The sequence below is a fragment of the Parasteatoda tepidariorum genome, chromosome 1 (genome assembly GCF_982258835.1).
Source record: "Parasteatoda tepidariorum strain Cologne lab strain chromosome 1, Ptep-v5.0, whole genome shotgun sequence".
Taxonomy (NCBI): Eukaryota; Metazoa; Arthropoda; class Arachnida; order Araneae; family Theridiidae; genus Parasteatoda; species Parasteatoda tepidariorum.
Window position 1 is genome coordinate 126,750,169 of NC_141755.1, and position 26,981 is coordinate 126,777,149.

At 29.4% G+C, this 26,981-nt stretch overlaps 1 protein-coding gene across 8 annotated transcripts in view; it reads right to left on the reverse strand.

The window, feature by feature from the left end:
* LOC147816905 (cysteine--tRNA ligase, cytoplasmic-like) overlaps nt 1-26,611 on the reverse strand; it is a 113,691-nt gene extending 87,080 nt beyond the window's left edge. For 7 of the 8 annotated variants that reach the window (XM_087152581.1, XM_087152583.1, XM_087152578.1 and 4 more), the window contains exons 1-3: nt 26,207-26,611; nt 17,885-18,130; nt 5,005-5,056 (exon numbers count right to left, since the gene is read on the reverse strand). The gene's annotated coding sequence lies outside the window, so the exon portion shown is untranslated. Of the gene's footprint in view, nt 1-5,004; nt 5,057-17,884; nt 18,131-25,228; nt 25,766-26,206 lie in introns of those variants that run through there. The other variant, XM_087152579.1, reaches the window with a different exon arrangement.
* Between the last annotated feature and the right edge of the window lie 370 nt (nt 26,612-26,981).

A 26,981-nucleotide genomic window follows, 5' to 3' on the forward strand; every position in this document is an offset into this window, starting at 1 on the left:
CAAAAACTCACTCATAAATATTATTTTGCAAAGAAATAAAGAATTATCATTACTTGCTCTTATAAAAAAAATTATTTTTCTGACATTACAACAAAACTTACAATTATTATTTATATTTTATGCTATTTTATATTATTTTTTATATTTTATAAATTTATATTATTTTTTACTATATATGATTTTCATAAATAATTTACTTATTGCAATTAAGATTTTATAATTAAGCAATTTCCAGATTATAAAATTCAAGATTCAAAGCAAAATTTAATAAATTTGTAAAAACGTTGTTGTGTGTAAAAACGTCTTTTAATAACAACCAATATTTTAAAACTTCCCACACTAAATTTTATTACGAAAACTAATTATGAGAATTATCTTTTTACCTGTTATTTGATATGTATTTTTTTTTTCATTAATAAATATTATATACATTAAAGAATCAAGATTGATAAATTTTTCAAAATACTTTAATTCTATTTTTACAATTTATGAAGTTTTTGGAAGGAAAAAAAAATTAAATCAGTATTTTAAAATAAAGTAAATGTCTCTTTCATGCAGTAAGAACATGGAATTTAAAAGTAGACACATTTCTTAGCAATTATTTTGAAAAAACTTATATACGGTAAGCGATTATTGCAAAGTAAGAAATTAATAAATAAATGTTAACAAAATTAACCAAAAATAATCGTTTCTATTTCATGTTGATTGAAGTAGAAAATAATAATTAGAATATTGTATATTATAAATTATTTTTTATAAACTCGTATGGCGAGCGATAATTGCAATATAAAAAAATAGTGAATCAATTTTTACATAATAACAAAAAATAAATTTTTTAAATTAAGATCTTTGAATAATAATAATTATTAGTATTCGCATATTACCATCCCACTCTAGAGTAGGCTCGAACCTAGGACGCCGTACCCTTGAGGCGAAAGCTGTAACCACTACACCACGACTCTTGTTCTGGACAGAGATAATTTAAATTTAAGTGTAATGTGTTTTTACGTTATGTTCGTTGCATGTCAAGTAGTGGAAAATTTTTACTTTATTCAGTATTTTGGAAAATTTCTTAATTTTCATCATAGTTTAGTTATATAAGAATTAAAACTCATAGTTCCCTTGTCAGTTACTGATAATGAGCCGACTCAATATTATCAACAAGCAAATATTTATAACCAGTTTAATAAAACAGAAATAATTATAAGTATTAAAAATTAAATATGAATTGTAATGAAAATCTGCAATGTTCAGTTTATTCGAATTCAAGTGAGACGTAAAAGATTATCTTTCTTGGGCTCTCACAGGTTCATCATTTTTGCTTGAAACATTTTTACCACTAAATTTACGTTTATAATCCCAAACAATTTACGTAAATATAACTATGCAACAAAACGTCAATTTTTCGTTAATAACACGTTTTTAAAAAATGGTCAAAAAATGGATAAAATGTACACGTTAAAATAACGTATTTTAAGTACGTATTTTTAACGAATTATTTAAAGGGAAAATTGATAACGTTAAATTGACGTAATTTTAACGTATACGTTTTAACGAATGAAGAAATGGTGAAAATCATTACGTGAAATTAACGTAATTTTAACGTATGCGTTTTAACGAATGAAGAAATGGTGAAAATCATCACGTGAAATTAACGTAATTTTATCGTATACGTTTTAACGAATGAAGAAATGGTGAAAATCATCACGTGAAATTAACGTAATTTTAACGTAAGCCCAAAACCTTATAACGGACGAACGGATTTTTAACGTTTATTTGCCCTTTCATGCTGCATGGGGAGAAAACAAAATTGTAATTTTTGAATAAAAAATATTAATTCTCAAACCAAATTTTCTTCTGTGTTTGCAATCTATCACAAATGTAACACAGATTTGTCAAACACAGGAATAGATAGAATTAAATAGGATTAGATAGATAAAATTAAATGGGCATAAAATAATGAAATATATTTATTGCTGAAAAAGTATATTTAATGCTAATTAAACATCAAATTGTTTTATACACTGCATTGAGTACTTTATCAAAATTATGATGTGAATAATGAAAATTTATAATTTAAAAGTTACATTTTCTGCCCTTAAGCTCAGAAGAAAATATTGTATCTTAATTTATTTACTTATTCCTTTGATGTACTCGCCACTCTCACCAGTTTTAACCAGTTTCTCATCAATATTTTTACTTCCGCAAGGTTGGCGAGAAAAAGTTTTATTTTATAACCGTCGTTGAACAGCCGACCCAATTTTGGGTTTACGACAACTAATGTTCAACTCCGTAGCCCTGTAATTTCGAACCTAATCCAGTAGAGCTCCTGGATCAAGTAGTGGGAGAAATTTGTACTTTTCGACGGAGCTAATCCGCATTTACGCCACACGGAGAGGAAGACCGCGAGAACCTTCTATTGTTGGCCTGACGACAAGAGGACTCTAACTCATGATCCATCAGCCCCGTGGTCGGTGCAAGCCGGATGCAGAGTTCGTATTACCCAGCCCTGGCTGTAATTCGAACGCGGTTCACCTCATTGGAAGGCGAACACTATCCTCTGAACCATCGCGGCGCATGAGTAAAGGTTTTGAAGAAAAGGTAACTGTGATAAACATCCTGAGTCTAAGGCTGGTTACAGAAAAGACGGTAACTGAGGCTTTCTTTAAAACCTGTATTGCTCGCTTTGGTAGGTAGGTACTTTATTTACCTCTCACTAGAGCTTCACAATGAGCTATTGGCGACTGTCTGGAAAACTTCTCTGAGGGTGATCCGAAGACATTCCATCACAAATTTGATGGCTCTCCTGCTTTGGCAGCCCGACGACCTGCTCTCGAACTAGAGCACTTAAGGGTAGAACAGTTTAACGAGGACCGATACCGCACACCCTCGGTCCCTACGCAGGCAGGTCAAATGGGTCACCCACCAGCTTACTGAACGCAGCGGGTGATGCTTGAGTTCGGTGTTCTACTGGGAAACGTATCTTTACGATCTGCGGGACTGCCCGGTTTAGGTCACCTTCAGTGATAACGATCGAGTCACCAGTTCGAGAGTAGACTCTTCAAAACTCTAGCACATCTCGTGGGCATCAAAAGAGTTGATCCTTACCATACCATCCTCAAAGTAATGGAATGATAAAACAATGGCACCGACAGCTGCTCTCAAGGCTTACAATAAAGACTGAGGGGAGAGTAGAAATCGACAACTATATTTATCAAAAGGTATCTCAAGATTGGATCGAGTTAGCAGGTCTTATATACTAATGAATTGATGTTTGATAATCGTAATGATAGTTACGCCATTCTACTCCGCCTCCAGACTTTTATCAGGGATACAATTCGATGAATGAATACTGCTAGGACTGGATTTTGAGCATTTGTGGTGAGAGTTGTATTAAGTTCATGGTAGTGTATGTGGTCTCTCCTGTGTTCCTATTAACAGTCTAGAGCAGAGGTTTCCAACTTACATGAAACGGGGGGCCACAATTAAAAGCAAAAATCATTTGGCGGGCCGCAACTTTGTCAAAATTTTATACAGGACTCTTTTATGTTTGATGGAATATTAAATATTACTGTCAGATTTTTACCAAGTTGTACAAAACAAAAGTATTGAATTACAAATTAAAATGAGAAGTAGATTTTTAAAAATATTTAATTGTTATTAATAATATTTTTAAAAATATTAAATAAATAATAAAAATTCGGGTTACAATAACTTTAATGTGCACCTATGTATTAAACAATTTATGTGCAACAGATATCTAATTGTTGAGATATAAAACTTTAAAAAGGTTAGTATTAAAACTTACATAGCAGCACACAAAATATTTAATGAAAAAATTGAGGTTTGTCTGCTGCAACCACCAGAGAATAGATATTTACATTTAAAATTTACAAATGTGTGTGTAAATATTTTGGTCCTAAATGAGTGCTTTCAAAAAGTTAAATCGGAGAATTTCTTCAAGAAAATTTCTGATACACGCATGCTAAATTATATTCACAAAGTACAAAAAATAAATAAATAAATAAATAAAAAAGAGCAACATACACAATTATTGAATAAATATTTATATTGTATTTGAATAAATATTTTCTTGGATGCAAAACCTGAGAAATAACCGTTGGTATGTTAAATTTCACAAAAACGAAGAAATAAGTTTTTTATTAACAAGAATAGTATTTTAAACCCACATAGATTTCTTACGAAAACTGTCCGTAAAAAATGACAACTAATATATTTTAGTTCGAGGGTCCACAAAAAAAGGCCCCGCACGCCGTATGCGGCCCCCGGGCTGCCAGTTGGAAACCCCTGGTCTAGAGTGTGCAGGATCACGTTGTGTGTAAAAGAAACTGAGAAGCAACAGCGCGAGGAGGACGATGACTCAGTCACAAATAAAAAGTCAACTTTTTAATGTGTACCATACATCGAAATAAGCTTGTTCATAGCACGTCAGCAGGTCATAAATATGAGAAAAGCAGAAATCGACAATGTCAACCTTCATCTATCGAAAGTACCTCAAGATTCAATCGAGTTAATATGTCTTACAGTGAATTGATGCTTAATAAACGTAGTTATAGTTATGCCACAAGACCATTGGTCAGCCTTCTTACCGGCTATTCTCTTGGGCTTTCGAGCTGTATCTGTGGAAGATCTACTTCCTTTTCAAATCAGACGATATGTTCGTTCAAAGAAAGTACGTTTTTGTGTCTGATCTCGTAACTTAAACTGAATGAATTATTCTTTGAACAAATTAATTAGCATGTTTGAAATGACCCCCTCGAATCATTCATATTGAGACCAAGAGAGTGAAGATCCAATCATTAGATCAAAAATTATTCAGAGTGGTCCATTTTTTTTGTACACTGTAAATCAGAATTCATGTTAATAGTTGCAGTAGTTATCCATTTGTGTTGCAGTTTAAAAAAAATTATTGAAAATTTTTAATTTTCGGTCAAAACACGTAAAGGTATCAAAATAAATAAAACATGAAAATCATATTCTTACCTATATTTTGTTGCACTACGTTATTCATCTCAATCGACATCATAACTCTTTCCTGTAACAAAAATAGGTGCTATAGTAGAACCATACTTCAAAAAAAGCAGTCTATATCGTACACTAAAAAATGCATGGTATGTCACAATTTCATTTATAATTTAAAAGTTGCATTCTTATCTGTTTTTAAAATCTTAAACAAAAAAATATTTAGTTTCTTAATTTATTCCTTTGCAGTGCTCACCACTCTCACCAGTATTTTTACTCCCGCCAGCTTGGCGAGTAAAGGTTTTTTTTTAATTAATTTTATTTTATAACTATCGTTGAACAGCCGATCCAATTTTATGGGTTTACGATAACTAATGTTCAACTCCGTAGCCTTGTCATTTTGAACCAAATCCAGAAGACAAGGAAACTCCTGGATCACGTATAGGAAGAAATTTGCTTTCGCGGAGGACTTTCTGATGGAACTAACACACATTTGCGTTACACGGAGAAGAAAACCACGAGAATCTCCCACGGTTAGTCTGACGGCAAGGGGACTCTAACCCAATCTGTCAGCACTGAGGTCGGTACAATACAAACCGGATACGTAATTCGTATCGACTGGGATTCGAACCCGGTTCGCCAAATTGGAAGGCGAACGCTCTATTTCCCGAGTCATCGCGGCGATTCAGGGAATTACTTTTGATGTAAAGGCAACTCAGTGTTAGACATCCTCCGTCAGGTGAAGAACTAGCACTCATAGTTTGACTATAGAAAGAACTCCCCTCGGCACGAAGTCTACAGCAGTCTGCTACTTTGGTAACAAGAAATAGTGCTCCTCGAATAGGGGAGCTCCTTTTCTCAATGGTTCTCTTTCCCTCTCATTGACAAGAGTCAAAACCCGTCTTAAATAATAACCCAATACCCATACTTGAAATAGTTAAACTTCGTAACCATAGTCACCGCCACCTCTTCAGACGAATAGCTAGGGGAGTTCTTTACGTAGAAAAACTACACTTTTTACTAGTTAGCTTGCTCGCATAACGACCGCATGATGTTTAAGTCTGTTAATAATGCTTATTCGTTTGTTAATGTTATACTAATATTTTGAATAAATTGTTTGAAGATAATTTAACCTTTTATATTCTCTTTACCTTAATTCTATGAATGAAACATTTATTATCATTAAGATTTGTTATCAATGGTTTATTATCACAGCCGAGTTTTTAATCTGGTTTATTAACCGAGGGCTGAATAACAAAAGCTTTTGATGGCCAAGCCATTTTTTACAATAGTATTGAATTACGAAAGTTTTGAAGCGAAATTAAATTTTCTAGTTTTCTGATCTATGATAACTAAAACCTGTTTGTGTGGATTAGCACCACTTCCCTACAACAATTTTAAAATTTGATGCAAAACGCAAACTGTCGTTTTTGGTCGAAATTTAGCCAAACGTTTTATTGGCCATACCCAAGTCAAACTACTTGATGGTCCCATCAAAACATTTTGATGGTTTATGTTGGTTTCAGTGCGATTCATGATGGTCCAACATCATTTGATGGTCACCAACATTCAACATTAAGCGTTCATGGTTTTTGATATGCCAACAGAGTTCCATCATTCCATGATGGAAAATTCTACTTTAATACTATATGATGGTTAACTTTAATACTGTGATGGTCAAGAGAAGTTTGATTCTCATGGACCAGCCTCCATGATCATCCGTGATGGTTCTAACTATATATTTCAGTGATGATTTGAAGGGAATTCTTGTTGATTTTCAGGAATATATCATCAAAACAATTTTCTTTTCTTGTTGGCTCATCATAAATCAGTCAGAATTCCTACATTAGGATGATGGTTGTTCGTTCCAACATTTGATTTCTAAGGGATAGAAATTATGATGAACAAAAACAAGTCTTATGTTGGACCATCAGTCCTACATTGGGGTGATTGTTACTTATGTTGGTTACCAACAAAAAATAGAATGGTTCATGATGAAATTATTGATGGTTTCCATCAAAATTATGTTGGTTCATCAAGGGAAAAGCATGACTTGGGCTCTTGGCTAACTCTTTTTGGATAAAAGGGTTTGTTTGGTTAGAATAGGATAATATTTTCTCATAATGAGCTAACACTCGGAGGTAAAATTTAGTTTTATGGTAGCCAATTTCACAATTAAGCCTTAATTTTTTTTAAGACAAATCTTGCTTCGGATCATGGGCTAACGAAAACTTTTGGATGATTAACCATTTTCAATAAAGAGCTTAAACTAGGAGGAAAAATCTCCTTGTAACCCCAGCCATCAGACTAACCATGGGTGGTTTTCCTCTCTATGTAACGCAAATGCGGGTTAGCTCCATTTAAAAGGCCTCCACGAAGGCAAAATTTCTCCCAATACTTGACCCAGGACTTCCCTAGTCTTCAGTATTGGGTTCAAAATTACAAGGATACGCAGTTGAAAATTGGTGGTCGTAATGGATAGCGCAAAAAACTGGGTCGGCTGTTCAACGACGGTTACAAAATGAAAAAAAATTAGTTTAGCTAGCAAAGAAGTGTTTTCGCTAAAAAACACATGGGTTTTCTTTTTTCTTAAAAAAAAACTTTTTAGCGTTTAGACTAATGAAAAGCTTTTGTGAGCAAGCATAGGCTTACTATATCCTCATATAAAGCTAATTCGGAATTGTAAAAACTTTTAATTAGAAATTTAAGAGGCAAATTTTTATCTTGTTACTGAATTTAGTTGAATTCTGTTAAATAAAATATAATAAGTATAGAATTCATTTACAATGAGCGAAAAAAATGCATTTCACAGAAGCTTTTTTTCCAACACAATTTTTTCTAAAAAATTGTACTAATAATTTTCCGAGTACAAATATTAACGTTAAAAAACTTTGTAGACTAACTACCACTAAAATTTTTCAATTCCTATTCACAAGTATATAAAACATGTTAACTCGATTCTATCTTGAGGATCGTTTTGATAGATAACACTGAAACTTCCGTTAACATGCTCCTCACATTGGACGCCTTCGGACACGCCTATCTTGATAGTCGCATTCACTTCGATTTGAACACGCCTGCTTCTAACAACACGTCTATCTCTCACTGAAACACTCACTTCGATTTGAGCTCGTCTTTAGTTTTAGTTTGATGGACAGAAGACAGACAAACAGTTGACTTTCTATTTGCGAATGCGACATTATCCTCCTCGCTCTGTTGCTGCTCAGTCTCGATCACACACTACGGGGAGCAGTAAACACTGCTAATAGCAACAGAGTGATCACGCACACAACCGTGATCTTGACACAGTTCTTTAAATCACCGCTCAAAATCCGGTGATCTTAATACAGCACTCCCGGCCTCTCATAAAAACAGCAATAAATCATATACTGCTTATTGCTGTTTTTATGAGATTGCTGTTTCATGTTTTTATTCATAGAATTCTATCCCAAATAAAATTCTGGTGGGGGAGTAATGTAGCGTAGCTACCACAACAATTATTCAATACCAATTCACTAGTACATAAGTATTCAAAATTTTTATCACCACAGGCCACTAAAGGAGGGAGCACCTAATTCAAATTTTTCTAATTAGAATGTCTAATTAGCTTTAGTTCATAAGACAGTTAACTCCCAGCATTTTAGTCTTCTAAAAAAGTTTCTTTTTCCTCCCGAAAAGATAAGTGATAAAAAAAAACTAAATTGTTTCATCATCAGCATTTATATAAAATAAATGAAGCAGTCTTACACACCGTAATGTTATAATGAATATAGGTATTTATGATTAGAACTGTAGTATTACATTCTGAAAATAAATTTTTTTAATTATTTTCATAAGATCAGCTAACAGAATGTTAGCATTTTATTTTTAACTCTTTTCTCTCTAATCTTGTCAAACGTATAAACCGAATCCTGCCCTTAGCGTCTTCTTAAAACACAGTAAAAAAGTGAAAAAAAATTCATTATTCGAACTTATTTTGCGTAAACAAAATAGTTCTACTAACGAGAACGTATTAATATAAATATTTATATTTGGCTTTCTAATCATGAAAGTTGTAACATTTGTTTTAACGTTAAAGTGAAAGATACAAATAAATTTACTACCACTTTTTTAAATTCGGTATTTTTCATACGTTAGTTTCTTTTTGTGGGCAAACTTAAGAAAGGAAAGGCGAAGTTAAAAGGAAAACATTCAGGCATTCTTAGTTTTTATACAGTTTCTATATTGTAAAAAAAATTGCAATTGTGATTTTAGAAGTAAAAATATTAAATTTAGAAGTAGAGACAATTTATAAGAATCTCTTCGTTTGAGAGCCCTGTCAAACATTGAGACTAAACATCTTTCGAGTTTACGAATGCTTTATTTTTATTATTTTTTTTAGTATGCCTTTTCTTAAGTCAGCTAAGCACTTTTAAGATTTAAGAAATAAACAGAGTGGTTTTAAAGATGACCTGTTTCCGAAATAAACCATTTAATATATTTCAAGAGCTTGAAAAAGAGTGTGTTTTAAAAGTTTTTATTTATAATTAAATAATTATTTTATTTCACATTTTTTATTTTATTTTCCCCTTCATATCTTATCGCTATAGTCTCATTTGCTTTGTCAAAATGAAGGTAAAACCTTTCCTGTTTCTCGCCGAGGAGACGGTATATGGGTGATTCTCACGAAATATGACAATTCACTGTCCCTTGCACCAAGATCTAATACTAAAAGAACTTTTTTTAAAGAAATTTATAAATAGCATTTCTGTTAGCATTTTAAAATGACTTTGCAATAGCATTGACTGTTTGGTATAGTTAAAAAATTTATTTGAACTTCAAAATGTCTTTTTCCTGGTATGTCCCAAACAATGTTTCCTGTAATAACTCAAAGCTTCCCATAAATTTTTCAATATCTATTTTTTTTCCATCTCAACCAGTGTAGGCATTTCTAGAATATACGCATAGGGTATTATTTACAAAAACTTATTTTAAAATATTTTTTTTCTGTCAATAATTTGCTTGTTCCAAGAAAATTTCATTTTCCTGGCTACTTTTATTTAGTGGTTATAACCAAAAGAGATAGAGCCAGCAATTAATATCTTATGTTAATAGATTGATTAGATGCCCTCCTATATGAACAAGTCTTGTTGCATGAATAAAGAGCCAATTTTCTGGTTCAAAATATATTTCTAAACGTTTTTCAAGGTGAGTAGGTTTTTGTGTTGTCATTTTTCTGACTTCGTGAAATAATTAATAACATAAACTACATAGATTTATCTGAGTTATTTTAAGAAACCCTGTTGTTTTCTGCAGCATATAAACGTCTTAGGCCAAAATATTAAATTAAAGTTATATGCTATAAAATGGCGAATTTGTCATTATCCTGGCTTATGGATGCCAGAGCATTGAAGTGTTACCAGATTTTTTTTCAACTGCTAATACTGAAAGGAGGGAAGGCAAATATTAATCTAATACCAAGTTTATGAATGATTGTAATATGCTTGAGTGTAATCAAAGTTATTTATTTATCTAATGATTGATTATTATACACAATTTTACTCTGTACATGTCCGCAACAAAAAAATTTCCGATTCTTCCTACAGTGGATAAAAAGAATTAATTTAGGCAATTTATGGTCCATCTAACATAAAAGCCTAAGTTGACTTACTTACTATTAACTTAATATAACTGTTTTTTAAACTTCTAAGCTAATAAGTCATTTTCCTAACATTCAAGATTTGGTGAATTTCTATTTTATTTTTTTTCTCGAAGAAATGTCAACAAACTACACTGCTGCCTGTAAGATATTAATAAGTGTAACTAAAGAATTATACACAAAAAATTTTAGATTATTTTGAAGACTTTAAATTTGAAGAAATTTTTTGGTCCGAATTGTCGTGTTTAGAAAGAATCACCCATATATACCTTCGTATATAGTAACACAAAAATGTACATACCTTTATTATCCGGTAAATATACCTTTATTATACGTTATATACCTTTATTATACGTTATATACCTTTAGATATGGATAAATACTGTTTATATTGTATTAATACTAAGAGGATGTTCTCTTCAGTAAGCATAAAATTTAGCTTCTTTTTAAAAAGTAAGAAAGGCAGTGACATAATTTCGATTGAATTAGAACTATATGTTTTATTCTAAGGAATATGAGTTTCTTACTAATTATTAGGAATAATTTTCTGAAAGAATAAGAGTGATTTTTTATCCCTTCGAGTTCGTTAAAAAACAAATATGAAGTAGTATTTACAATAATTTTATTTTTTCAAAATAATTATAAATTAAATGTGTCTTAAGCGGATATCCACACGAGAGAAAAATAAGTGCAACTCTAAAGGCAATTTTGCAGTTCGGTTGCTTAATTGCCAAAATGGTTGCTCGGAAACCATTTTTTATTGCTTATCTTAACTTTTAAATGAGATTTTATTTTTTTCATGTGATACTATTATGTCATTCTTTTTCAATTTCTTTTTTTAAGAAGAGGAAATCGCTGTAGAATATTGATTGGTTTCCTTTTGTGCATCTTAAAGTCTTTTCTTAGCTACAAATAACACTTTACTTCAACATTAGTGGAGCAGCATAGTATAAGAAGGATTTCCAGCTCATTATATGAAAATGATATTAAGATGTAAATAAATTCCATGTTGCATCTCTAAAGAAGGGGTTAAAGGGGGATGGAATTAAATACTGTTTTTACGTTGAATCGAGTGACTAATATTATAAAAGTTTTTTATGTTTCACGTATAAAAGTAAAGTTTATTTATACGTATCTAGCATTGCAAGCTAGGCAAGTGAGATATCGTAAATGCCAAATCGAATAAAACCAAGCTCTCTGATTTAATACTTTAGCAATTCAAAAATTTATAAAAGTTTCCTGTGTAGAAAGAACAATTTTTTTACTTTGACTTATACCACTTTATGCAGCGGACATTGCTATCTAGACAAGTGAGGCTTTTCTTCCTATTTAATTTTTCTTGGTTAATACCGTAAAATAGTCCTTTCAAGTAATTGTTTAGAAGAAATGAGGATATAATGTATGAAATATACAAATTTTGACTTACTTTTTAGTCATAAAATATTTAAAACATCAGAACCATTAGATCTATCAAATCTTTTCAATTTTTTTTAAAATTTAGCCTAAAAAATACAAATAAATAATGTCTAACTTGTCTATACAATAATGTCTCAGAATTTTATTGTCATAAAATGCTTTTGCATTGCATTAACTGCAAATATTATCATGAATATCACTTTCATGAAATACCAATTTTTTTCAAAATTGTTTTAAAAAATACAATAGGATTTTCAATCTCATTCTTACAATTTATTATTGTATAATTTCAAATATTCATTATTTATCTATGACAATTTAATTAAAATTTGCAGGATTTATTTTAGGAAAAATTTGTTGTATGTTAATTTACACACAAAATAAATTCAAATTTATTAATAACTAGAAAAATAAGCAATATTTTATTAATAGCATACTTTTTATGCACCCTGTTATTTTTGTTATAGGCTCTTTAAACGTATTTTGCATTTTAAATTAGACAAGAATCAATGAAAAAATGGTCAATACTTAGAACTTTATTCATTTTCATTTTTAATTTTTTTTTCAATTTCAATCATAAAAACAATATTACAACTCTTTCCTTCTACACCAGACAAACCTTACATGTTTCCACAAAATATCTGAAATAGAAGAAAGAAATTACTATCATGATAAAATTTTTCCCTCACATTATTAGAATGAGGGAGATTATAAATCAGTTATGCCTTCAGGTATCCCTCAGAAACTTATTTGAAGTTTGATAGATATTTTGATTATAGTTCAAAGATTTATTCTATACACGAACGAAAGAAGGGAGGTACATTAGGTTTTGTAGTTTTCATGTTTGGACTGAAATTTGTTTAAAAAAATAAATGCTATTTATAAATGAAGACTATTGAAAATGAAAGTATATTGAATAATTAATAAGGTAAACTTACATACTAACTGCCATTGTAGAAAAGTAAAGTATCCATAGTTAACTTTGAATAATAAGAAAGACACATTATTCAAATTTGTTTTATTAGTATGATGTAACAATTATTTATTCACTTTAAACTAATAACATTAAAATTTATTATAATTTTTTCCAATCAAAACTTTCGTTACTTTTGATAGAAATAACTTCTAAATTAATATAGAGGATGAAGTTTTCAGGCTTTTCACATTAAAATATTAGCCAAGCATCTTGTTAAACTTTGTTGCATTATTATTTTAACATATAAAACATAAGAGATTGCATTTTTTAATTTTAAATTTTAATCTTTATTCATGTTGATTAAAAAAACATGTTTCCTATTGCAAGAAAAAAAAATTATTTTCCCTAAGAATTCTTTAATTTTTGAATAGCTTATTTTAATGCGAGTTAGAAAATTCTGAAAACATGTACGGTAAATATTTAACTTGTCCCCCCAAGAAGTTACCCCATTTTACGGTAATTATTAGAAAGTTTTTTTTAAAGAAAGGTAGTTAATATACTACGTAAAAATAATTTTTAAAATTAAAAATTCCGCACATCAAACTGCTCTATATTCTACAATCATTTTCCTTTTTATTTTCTTATCTGTTTCTACATTCGTCCCCTCTCTGTTTTGGTGTATTTTGATTGAATAATAATAAACAAAATATTATGCTAAAGTTAACACACATTTATCTTTTCTGTAATGGCAGCAAGTATATAATTTTACCTTACTAATTTTTCAATCTACTTTTATTTTCAATATAACGAAAAATGTTTTGTAAATACAAAATTTTGTTGCATTATTGTAAATAAGGCCTGGATTTTGATGACATTTGCATTTTTTTGCATTTTTTGCATTTTTGGACATTTTTTGTCCTTTTTTTAGATTTATAGGGCATTTTTTTAAATTTTGGGGTGTATTTTGCATTTTGAAGCATTTTTTAAGCTTTTTGTTATTTTTCTACTATTTTTATTATTTTTTGGGGCATTTTTATTACATGAAGTACAAGATTTATCTCATAATTTGTCTTGATTCAGAAGATGCTACATCAATTAAGATAGCGCAAAACGTGTAGGCCTCTGATAAAATCGAAGGTAACTTATCATTTATCAACTCTAAGTTTGCTATTGTGTCCTCGACAATTACAAGCTTGGTAAAACAAGAATTGGAGTTCTGCGATGCAATAAATTCTATTGACGTAGTGAGTCAATTGTTGCAAAAAGCAAGTGGAAAGATAGCACAAAGTGTAGCAGGTAAATTGAACAAAGTTTTGGAGAAGAACACTGGCTCCTAAACAATGAAGAAAATACCTAGGATATTAGCAGGTGAAGTAACATCTTTTCAAATTGAAGAAGAATTGTTAGTAAGTGAGACCGTCTTTTTCAAGTACGCACCAATAACATCAGTAGACATTGAAAGAAGCTTCTCCAGGTATAAAAATTTACTTTCAGACAAGAGACGCTCGTTTACATTTCAAAAATCATTTAATAATCCAATGTAATTCTGATATTTAGCAGATTTATTAGATGGAAATTGTTATATTCATTAAAGTTTCTATACAAAATGAAAATGTCTCGGAGTCAATACATTTTCCTTTTTTCTTGTTATTTTAGGATATAAAACATATTTTTCAAACTTTAATGAACATAGAACAAGTAGTGCATTGCTTTATATTTTTTGAAATGACTCATAATATTAAAAAGTGAAAAATTGTTTTAGTTCAATATTTTTACTTTATTTAAGTCATGTCATAAGGCATTTTCGCGATGTTTGCATTTTTAGAGCATTTTTTAAGGGTATTTTTTGCACTTTTTAAGGGCATTAGTTGAGATTTTTTAGGTCATCGAAATCCGGGCTCTAATTATAAAGTATAAAATATAATAAAGATTGTATTTCTTTGTTTTTAAATTTTAATATTTCTTTTTGATTTTTATACCTGTTGAAAGTAAAAGCATGTGTTTGATTTTTGAAAAAGTTAATTTTTTTTTATTTGTGAAATAGTTCTTTTATTTTTTCCTACGAATTGCTTTAATTTTAGAAAAGCTTATTTTAAAACACGTTAGAAAACTAAGAAAACATGTGTGGCAAATATTTACCTTATCTCTCACAAAGTTACCCAATTTTTAAAAATACAAATTATCAATACTCCTATCTGTTTCTACATTCATCCGCTCTTTTGTTTGGTGTATGATGATTTGCATAATATTTAGTTCATTATTATTCAAAGTTAACTATTGATACTTTTTTATTTATACTTTACATTTATCTATTGATCCTTTACTTTTCTACAATGTAAGTAAGTATGTAAGTTTAAATTACTGATTTTTCAATATAGTTTAATTTTCAATAGTCTTCATTTATAAATACCATTTATTTTTTAAAAGAAATTTCAGTATAATCATAAAAACTATAAAACCAATTATACCTCCCATCTTTCATTAGTTGTATAGAATAATCTTAGAACAATAATCAAAATATCTATCAAACTTAAAATAATCAGATATTTTGAGGAACCCTGTAATTTTTGTCTGGTGTAAAAGAAAAGAGATGTTATATTGTTTTTAAGATTGAAATTAAAAAGCAATAATTCAAAATTGAAAATACACTTGTTAGTAAATGCTTTACTTTTTATGCTGATTCTTGTGTTATTTAAAATGTAAAATACGCTTAAAGCCTATAAGAAAAATAATAGGGTACATATTCTCCTACTACAATTCTCCTACTACAACATATTTTTTTCTAGTTATTAATACATTTGAATTTATATAGTATGTATATGTTACAATAAATTTGTCCTAAATTATATCCTGTAATTTTTAATTAAATCATCTTATACCAATAATTAAATTCTTACAATAATAAGTAAATATGACATTGAATTCAGGAAAATCAATCCTCTTTTACTTAAAAAAATTTTTTGTTACATTTCACGCATTAAACCTTAATTTCTTCTCAAAAATTATTTCAAAGGACTATTTTACCAGATTAAGAGTAAAAAAATAAATTTGAAGTAATGCTTCACTTGTCTAGATAGCAGTGTCAGTTGCATAAAGTGTTGTAAGTCTAAGTCGAAAAATTGTACTTTCTGCACATAAAACCTTAATAAATTTTCGAACTGCTAAACTATTAAATCAGACAGCTTAGTCTTATTCTCATTCGATTTAGCGTAATGATATGCATAGGTAACGATATCTTACTTGCCTATTTAGCTATGTTAGATACGTTAATAGATATAAATAAAAAACTGTACGTAAAACATAAATAACTTTTATAATATTGGTCACTTCATTCAATTTAAAGAAATCGTAAAAATACTAGATAGTATTTAAGACTATCCTATTTTTATAAATGCAACATGTTATCTTAATATCAATTCCATATTTATGAGCTAGAAATCATAATTCTTTTTATACTATGGTGCTCCACTAACGCGGAAGTGAAGTTTTCAAAATTTCTATTTGCATCTGAATAAAGAAGTTATAAAATGCAAAAAATTAAACGTGTATCAATTCAGCGTCTTTCCACAAACTGTTTTTAAAGCTTTTAAAATATATTAAGTGGATTATTTCAAAAACAGGTTGGTAATTTAAAGCATTCAGTTTATTTATAAAATCTTAAAAGTGCTTAGCTGACATACGAACATACACACTAAAAGAAATAAAGCGTTCGTAAACTCAAAAGATGTTAAGGCTCAATATTGGACAGGACTCGATATTGGACATTAACAAATAAAGTCGACACTGCTTCTAAATGTAATATTTTTACTTCTAAAATTACAATTACCATTTTTTTTATTTCATGTAGTTTGGAAGCTGTATGAAATCCAAGCAGGCCTGAATGTTTTCCTTTTAATTTTATGTGTTATTGAGACATAAAGTGGATGTTACGAAAGTTTCCAGGTCTTCCGAACCCCAGCCAAATTGCTTAAAGTCGTTGCAAAATCTAGATCATAAACGATGTTTCTTGCTTTTTAAAATTTATCATCAGATCTTTCAGACCTCCACAGTAGTTTAGGAAGTCTCTTCATGTAAAAAGAAATCTGATAAGTACGACAAGAAATTTATGTAAATTCAGGCGGTTACAAACTTAAAAAAACTTCAAGTCGTACTTTGATCAACAGTTTACTATCCTCGTTTTTTGGCAGAACTTTCGAAATCCTGAGTTACTCATTCTCAGTGAGAAGTTTCCCAAAAAAGTAAAAATTTTAAGTTTGCCCATATGAAGTAACAAACTTATGAAAAATAATGAATTTAAAAAAAGTGGTAGTAAATTTATTTATACCGTTCACTTTAACGTTAAAATAAATGTTACAACTTTCATGATTACATAGCCAAATATAATTATTTACATTGTTAATACAGGATGCGCAGCCAAATTTTTCAACAAAAAATAAGCACTTTTAAGCACTCAAAAAGTATTTTTTTTTAACACTTTAAAAAAATAACATCATTAGGATATGCTCTCAAATAATTTTTCTCCTTCATATTGTTGAAAATTTTTTAATATATATTTATTTTAACAAATTATATATTATATATTTATTTTAACAAATGCGAAATAATTTTAAAAGTTACATGATCACGATAAAATAACTAGTTTCTGACAAGGAATTCTTTTCTTGATTACATTGGCCACCATAAAAACAATTTATGCGCAATTTTAAATATAGTCAGTATTGAGAGGATTATTCTATTTTTTAATTTAATAATTATTTTAAACAATTATGTAAAAAAATAATTATTCAAAATTAGAATTTATTATTTACTATTAAGAAGGTTATCAATTGTATTTTCTTAGATTTAAATAAAAGTTATTTAAGCACAGTCTTACCAGCAAATAAGGAAAAAAAATTTATAATGTAATAATGATAAAAAGAAAGGTCACGTACCTTCCATTCTCTGAAGCGAATCAGGGTATCCAGTCATTGATTGGATCTAATTCTCCAGATAAATTACCAACAGAACGTCCATCAGCAGTCAGTCGGGCTTCAAACCAAGCTGCAGGTCTTCTTGTTTGGCAAAATATAATGGCCTGACCGATTGATATGGAACCACAGATATTAGACAATTCTAGATATTTGCCTTCGATGGTGTGACACATAACTGCGTGACATTTTCTGGCCTCCATTGTTCAGCTGCAACATTATGAGTTCAGTTATAATCATTTCTGAAAAACACATCAGGTGAGTAAGTGGTGGAGAACAACATCATTTGACAACTATTGGACACCCTGCGGTGATTACGCAAACATTGATCATGATGCCCCTAAGTCGAAATTATGACATCAGCTTCATCCAAAACAAAAATTCTCAGCTTATAGAAATCGAAGTATCGCTCTCATCTAGTCCAATGGAACACTTTTCCAGGCGTTCCGGTCACAAAATTCTCTTTTATTGTGGAACCTCTTGTCAAGCTCTCGCCTCTAACAGCCCTTTGGAGTTCAATCCCTTCGATAAATTGCGCCATTTTTTGCCACCTCGCCAATCTACAGGGCAAACTCATATGTAGGTGATGCAAGCCCTGATCTGCTCTTACTTAACTTGACAAAAGAGCCGCGATGGTTCAGGGGATAAAGCTTTCGCCTTCCACTGAGGTTAATCGGGCTTGAATTCCGGCGATTGCTTGTTGATACGAATTCCGCATCTGGCTTGCATCGACCACAGTGCTGACGTGAAATATACTCAGTGGTAGACGGATCATGGGTTAGAGTCCCCTTGCCGTCAAGCTAACCATGGCATGGTCTTCCCCTCCATGTCAGGCAAATTCATGCGACTTTGTGATCATTTTTATGCATATGAATATTCAGTCAAATTTTTAGTATCAATACAAATGAGTTTTGAATATTTTTTTTCCTGCTGTTTTTTTGGCAGTTACTACTTTGTATTTCCACTTCGTTACTTTTAATACTTTTAATTTTCGATACTTTTAATTTCGATACTTTTAGCACAATATTATCATGGACGAAGCGAGCATTTAGACCACAACTTTTCGACGTGCTTCATTCGTGCCGATAATATAATTGCTAACTATCTTTCAAAGGTTATTTCATAAATTATTGATAAACAATTCTGCATGGTTTTAAAAGTTCCGATATTTTAAATACGCTATTATTACGGCCCTCGAATTTTGAATCGCGGATTTAAATAATCACTGTTTGATAGGTTTTATTTGTGTTGATTTTATCGTAAATGCCAGTGATATTTTAATCGTCTCGTCTTTTCGGCAGTTGTACGCTTTTTTATGTGGTTTAAAAATTTCTTATATTTTAATACTATATTATTTCCAGGTTAGGGATTTCTATAATTGTTTAACAATAACTAATAAATAATTCAAAAGTAAAATTTTTAAGGTTTAATTATTTCTCTTAAATTACTATTTTTATATTATTTATTTTAATTTTAAATATAATTTTAAACTCTTAATTTTTTTTGTGTTTTGATTTGGGTTGTCCTAAAAAAGTTCCTAAAAAAGTTTATATCTAAATAATTGTGTACTTGTATTATTTTCAGTTTTCTAAACATTTTGTTTGGGGGGTCTAGGTTGGTTGTAATTTCATCAAAAACGCTTTATTGTACAATTTATTTTTCAACTTGTTACAAATTACCTAAAATTGTACTCAGGATTCAGAGTTTATTTTTTCAGGACTTTAACATAAGCACAGACATTACTTAAATACAAACATTCTTGTGATATATCAAAAAGAACTTTTATAATTAAATTTTTCTTAGACTTAAATTTTTAAAATACAATAAATTTTAAAAATTAAATTTTAAAAAAAATAAAAGAGATACTGTGACATATTGCGCGTACTATAAAAGTCATAAAAATTATGCTAATGAATTGAAATAACTTTCAAACGAGAGTAAAATATCTTTCAAAAACCATACTAGCTAAAAAAAAATTGAAAAATGAGAAATGTCTTTAAATAAGAAAAAAAAATATCTTTAAAGCACCATGCTATACTGAATCTAATTACTAAGTTTTAACTTAATTGATTTATTAGAAGTCGAGAAATCTTGTGGTCGAAATAAAAAATCTCGAATTGTGAAAACCCGATTTAAAAGACAGAACTTTAGATAAATACTTTTGAACAAAATAAGCGAGTATACAAATGATTCTTCATTTTAGAAAACTAGTGGTATTTATTGCTTTCATGAATGGGTATCGGAATTTTTACTGACATTTTGGAAGTTATTATCTAATACTTGGTATCCAGTTACTCTGAATTAAACAGATCATAAAAAAAATTCTTTAAAAAAAATCGAATTATTAAATATTAAGGAATTGAATTATTAACTATGAATTAAGGAAAAACTCCCTAGTCCTAGGTGATTTTCTTACAGATAGAATTATCTGAGAAATAAAAAAAACTAATATTGTTCAACAATAACATGCGAACTTATTTTTCGCACAATTATAGCATTATTAAGTAAAAATTAAGCAAAATTTGGAGGGGGCAAAGTGATAATATATGTATTTAAATCAAGTTTATTCTTTTAATACTCTATGCTATAATTAAACTTAACTTAAATACTGCAAACTATAACTTAAGTAATCTACACTGTAACTAAAAATACACTTTAAATGCACACTATTTTCTGTTCAGGTATTAAAACAGCCTTTAACTTAATTTCTTTTTTAATTTTATAAACTAAATCATTGATGTTACAATAAAAATTCACTAATTTGTAAAAAGTATTTAAAGTTAAAAGTTTTTAAGTCTATGTAATGAATGACGCCAGACCCTATCATTTTATAATTAGGTACGTAAAAAATTAAATCTGTATTAAAAATATCTACTATAAATAACTTTAGAGTATTATCTAAATTGGTTTTCGATAATTCTGATAATTTATTTATCAGATTCTGTGATGAAAATTAAAATGCTATGGTAATTGTGAAAACTAAGAGTGATTTAGAGCGTTATATAATAATATATAATTTGATTATGACATTTATTTAAAAAAGTTATTTAATTGTAAAATTAAGTTTGATTATACGCCTTAATGTAAAACATTGAAAGAAACTACAGTTGTTATAATTTGTGACAGGGTCGTTATGTCGTAAAAAAAACGTTGTTAAAGCAAGTTTAAAATAAAAAATAAAAATGTGTTTTAAACATACTTAAAAAAATTAAAATTTAAAAAAGAAATTTTTTTTTTAAAGGAAAATTCCAGAAACTAATGGGAAAATGTTTAGTTCAAATAAAAAGGTTTAAGCTAAAAATAACATGAAATGCAGTATAAGAACAAATGCTCTCAACATTTGGTTTTGTACATTGTAAAATAAGGAATTGTTTGAGTGTTGCCAAGATTGCAAAGCTTGTAACAATATTGGAAGCTCTAAATAAATACATTTTTATATTTTGAAAGCAAATGTGACTTTACATAGGGTTCTTTTAGATTAAAAAAAAAAATAAGTATATATATGAAAAAACATGTTAAATTCTAATATAAATGGAAAAAATCTCTTTAAACAAAAAAAGTATGTTTTAAACAAAAAAAAACATGTTTCAAACAAAACAAAAAATATGCTTCGAAACAAAGAGAAACTTTACTTTAAGAAACAGATTGAAGAATTCTTTTATCTAACTAGATAGCAATCATAAACTGTTTAAAATTTTAATTTAATACTTGATATTTCCTTATTGGATCTTCCACTTGGATTAGAAGAAACCTTTTTTTTTTTTCAAGGTAATTTCTTCCACTGTTAACGAAATTTCCCACCCTTGATTATTATGGCATACGAATTTTAAATCGCGGATTTAAATTATCACTTTTGAACGCTCATTGTGCGCGTCGATTTTATCGTAAATCTAAGAGGATTTTCCATCGTGTTTCCCTGTAGATATTGCTAGTTTAATCACGTGGTTTCGAAAATCCTAATAATTTTACGTAATACTATTACAACTCGCAAAATTAGATTCTGTTTCAAATTTTTTTTCTTTTGTAGCTTAGAAATTGCTTTAAAAATATTTAAGCTACGTAAAATCTCTTGTAATTTACTTAATAAAAATATCTTATAATTGAAGTATATTTTTCACTAAATATCGGAAATTTATTTCTCAGTACACTGATTTTGTTTCAAAATTAATAATTTTAAGTCCTGAAACCACCCCTAGGTAAATTTAAGTATTTTGCTTCACTTATGCTAAAATATTCATTTTAAATTGAATTTTATAAACAGTAAATATTTTAATTGTTAAACATTTATATTGAACTTATTTATTATGTAAAATAAAGAAAAACATCCACTGAATTTAGTTATTTCGATTAATCTGTACTTTTTTAATAAAATAATATTTTGAGTGATTAGTTTTGAATTCTTTAATTTTAAATGAAATCTTGCACTTAAAAGTATTTAATTTTAAGCAAATATAATTCTAAGATAACTGTTAAAAAGAATTCAGTGCTTGGAGCACTAATTCTATATAAAAATTACTATGATTATTATTAGGATTACCTTTTATTGGTCAATCTGCTGTGGTTTTATTGCTTTTTATTGGTCCATCTGTTGTGCAAGTGACCGTTCAAGCAAAAAGATAATGCACCACAACTATAAACTAATTAAGATAAGAACACAAAAAGAATAACAGTTAAAACTTGTATTCTATTAATTTTTTATTTTTTTATTAAAGAACTTCTTGAAATTCTCCATTTTCTATCATAATCATTAAATAAATAATTTAACCTTTAATTTAAATAGGCAACTTTTGGGGTCAGTTTATAAATACGGAGAATATTTAAACACTTAACGAATAGTATTAGAACTTTTTTTTTATAAAATAATACTAAAAGCATGCATGCTTCGCCTACAAATCCCCAAAAGTGCAAACGCAGTTCCTTTAAGATAGTTTTGCTCATATTTTGCTACTTAGTCTTGTTACCTTAATATCTTTAACAGATTATCTGAACTAAATAATAAAATTAGAAGTTACGCCTTACGCTCGATATCGCTCGCCAATCCTTGAAACTGCTTTTGCAGTTTTTAACGGATTACTCCAAACTTTTAACTAGCATCACTCGCTTATTGGATCACCCTATACACACAAAAATTAAAGATTGGATCAATATATATGTATACTGATTTAGTTCTAATCTAGCTATGTGTATATATATACATAGACTAAAATGATTTAGGGTGCTTAGCCAAATCTTTCAACAAAAAATAAGCACTTTTTTAATACATTTTAAGCACTCAAAAAATATTTTTTAGCATTATATACAATACCAAAATGCAAAATAATTTTCAAAGACTTTATATGATCATGATAAAATAACTAATTTCTGAGAAAGAACTCCTCTTGATTATATTAGGTGCTCTAAAATGATCAAGAGATTTTTCGGTTCAATATCAGAGGGTAGAAAGTGAAGTCGGAAATGGAGAATGTCTTGCAAAATGTAGCTGAGTTGCATATGAGAGTTTCTCACCGAACGCAGCTCAGTAGACGCACATGCGGATTTGTAAGTATTACATCAAACATGCAAAATGATTTGCGCTTTCATACGCTAGGGACCGACAGTACGCCGAAATGGACTGTGGTTGAATGAATTTGAAATCTATGCTTTTGCATCATTAATCAAAAGTTTTCAAAATCGAAATGGTAAAGAAAAATATCGCTTTTCCGAAGAGGGAAAATTAAGCCTTTTTTAATAACACCCTATAATAAAGCACCTATAAAGGCTTTTAAAGAATTGAAATCGTAAAATAACCTCTAAGCATTTTTTAAAGACACTACGCACCATTTAATATATTGTCGTTGATAGAACTACTTTGTGCAAAATAAATCTGAATAATTAAAAAAAAAATTCCCTTTTTTACAGTCCTTTAAGAAGACGCTAGGGCAGGAATGGGTTGACAAAATTAAGAGATAAATGAATTAAAATAAAAAGTTAAGATTCTGTTGGCTGATTTTCTGAAAATAGTTTAAACATTTATTTTTTGAATGTAATACTACAGTTCTAATCATAAATACCTATATTCATTAATACATTGTGGTGCGTAAGCCTGTTTCATGTATTTTATATAAATGCTGATAACGAAATAATTGTGTTTTGAATCATTTATATTTTCGGGAGAAAAAAGAAAGTTTCATAAGATTGTAATGTATGAACTAAAACTAATTGAACATATCTGGATTAGCTGCAATTGCGCAATCTCGTTTGGTAATTAATATATAAATTAATGCATTATCCGGATTTTATTGATATTTTAATGGGGATTCTGGTCCTGTTTTCGTAATGGCAAGTTTTTTGTATTTCTTTATATTTTATTTCGTATTGATTTTTTTCTTTTCAGGCTTAATTTTTATTTATATGAATAGCAAGATTTTGAATTTCTTCTAAAGATATGCATGTCCCGTCAAGTGGGTTAACCCACATTAACCCACATGACCCGTCAAGTGGGTTAACATGGGGTCATGCAGATAGACTTGATCAAGGGTCTACTGTGGTTAATAAGCTATACCTGATTAATTGTTTTGTTTTGATTAACACTTAGAAAATTTAAAAATTATATGAACAAAATCATTCCATTTTCATTGCGTTGTGATTTCAATTTTTGATTGCTTTTTCTTATTTTGTTTATCCATTATGGGGCCCTCTGTTCACAGTCAGTATTTTGGTTTAACCACTGACTACAGAAGGGCTGCAATTCGTTAGCAGACAGTGTGCCCCCTGATTAAGTGCTGTTTTTGCTAACATGCATATCTTTAGAAATTCTTCGTTTTTTTGTTGCTGATTTGAGTTTCTAATTTTCTAAATTGTTTAATTAAGACAAACTTGGTTTTAGCTCATGCAAATATTCAATTCTTTGTCAGAGCAATCAATTATACAATCTTTAACCGGATTGATATAGAAAGATCATAAAATCGTGAATCAATTTAAATCTGTCAGATACAAGTCGATGATTACATAATTTTATGCTAATTTAAACACATATTTTTAGTTTTAACGTTCCTGAAATAACTAAATAAAAATTTAATAACTTTACATTATATTATACACAACACTTTAAAAAGCATAATATTTCTATTGGAATTCAACGTCCGCAATATAATATAAATAAAACAATCCATTGTTGTTTAAAACAATTGAATTTCTTCAAATCAAAACTATTGATATAGATATTTACAATTATTAACTTAAACAGTTATAAAATAATAAAAAAATTATTAGATATATAAACAATTATAAAAATCTACGATAATTGTAACAACGAAAAGGGAAACTTACTTGGTACATCGGCCAGTTTTATCTAAAATGTAACGCAAAACTAGCACATAGAGATACGAAGAGACGTAAACAATACCTGAGATTTAGCATCTTTTTTAAATCACTTATTATTATCATAAACCACTTAATCAGCAAGTGAAATTACTGAGATTTAAACCATAAACTATCGAAGCTCTTAAAATTCAACTTTACTTCACAAGACGAAAGAGAATACTGCTTTTTGGTTTTCTAGGGTTGTCATAATCTTATATTATTACCCCCTAATCACAGTTATTTTGAATTTTTTCGTACTAAAGTAGCCAATTCAAAATTCGCCAAATAAAATGTTTGAACTAAATGTTATATCGAATTTTTACATCTACATTTTCTTGAAATATATTAAAATTAGTTGCGAAGCACTTTACCATTTTGAAAAATGCTGGCAGAAATCAGAACTAGATATGTTTTATTCTGCATTTATATCCTATAGTTGAAAACGTAACGCATTTTTTAAAAACAGATGATTTTATATAGGTCAGGATTTTTCGAAAAACTGTTCGTTTTTTCAAAATTTCAAAACCTCCTTATTGAATAAAATATAATCTGTTCAAATTAATTTTGAAGTTATTCTTTTAGTCCAAGTTCTTTTAATTTACTCACAGCTTCATCAGAATTACAGAAACTCTATCTCTTTAATCGAATTTTCTTTTTAATAATTTTGATATTTTAGTGCTAGAAGGCGTTATATCGGTTAAACTTGAGTATGAAGCTGAGAGAAATTCTTTAAATCAGATTTCCATTTAAAATATTTAATATATACAATACATCAAAAAAGAGTAGTGGTGGCTCAGATGATAGAACGCTCGCCTCCAAACGAGGTGAACCGGGTTCGAATCCCAGAAGAGGCTGAAACTAATTCTGTATCCGCCTGACACCGATCACAGTGCTGACGTAAAATATTGTCAGTAGTAAACGAATCATGGGTTAGAGACAACTTACCATCAAGCTAACAGTGAGAAATTTCCTTGGTTTACATTAACATGGAGTCAGTTCCATCAAAAAGCGTTCCACGAAAGAAAATTCCTTCTAAATCTTATTCCAGGAGTTTTTCTGTCTTCTGGAATGGATTCAAACTTAAGAGGCTACGGAGTTGATAATTAGTAGTCGTGAATCCAAAAAATTGGGTTTGCTGTTCAACGACGGTTATGAAATAAAATACATCAGTAAAAAACCGTTTCTTTTTCAGGGAATATAGTTCTTGGCTTCCACTGAGGTAACCCAGGTTCCAATCTCAGCGATAGCTGGTCAATACGAATTTTGCACCAGGCTTGCACCGATCACAATTCTGACGTAAGACATTGTTAGTGATTCACGGAATATGGATTAGTATACCCTCTCCGTCATGCCAGCCCTTAATAGTTGTAAACCCAAAGAGTTGGGTCTGCTGTTCAACGACGGTTATAAAATATTAAATATAACTGTCGTTGAGCAGCCGACCCTAAGTTTTGGGTTTACGACTACTAATGTTCAACTCCGTAGCCATGTAATTTTGAACCCAATCTAGAAGACAACGGAACTAATGGATCAAGTATTGGGAGAAATACTTGAAGATGGAAAGATTTTTTGATGGAACTAACCTGCATTTGCGTTACATGGAGAGGAAAACCACGAATACCTTCCTAGGTTAGCCTGATAGAAAGAGGACTCTAACCCATGATCCACCTGCCACTGAGGATATTTACGTTAGCACTGTGGTCGGTGCGAGACGAGTTTA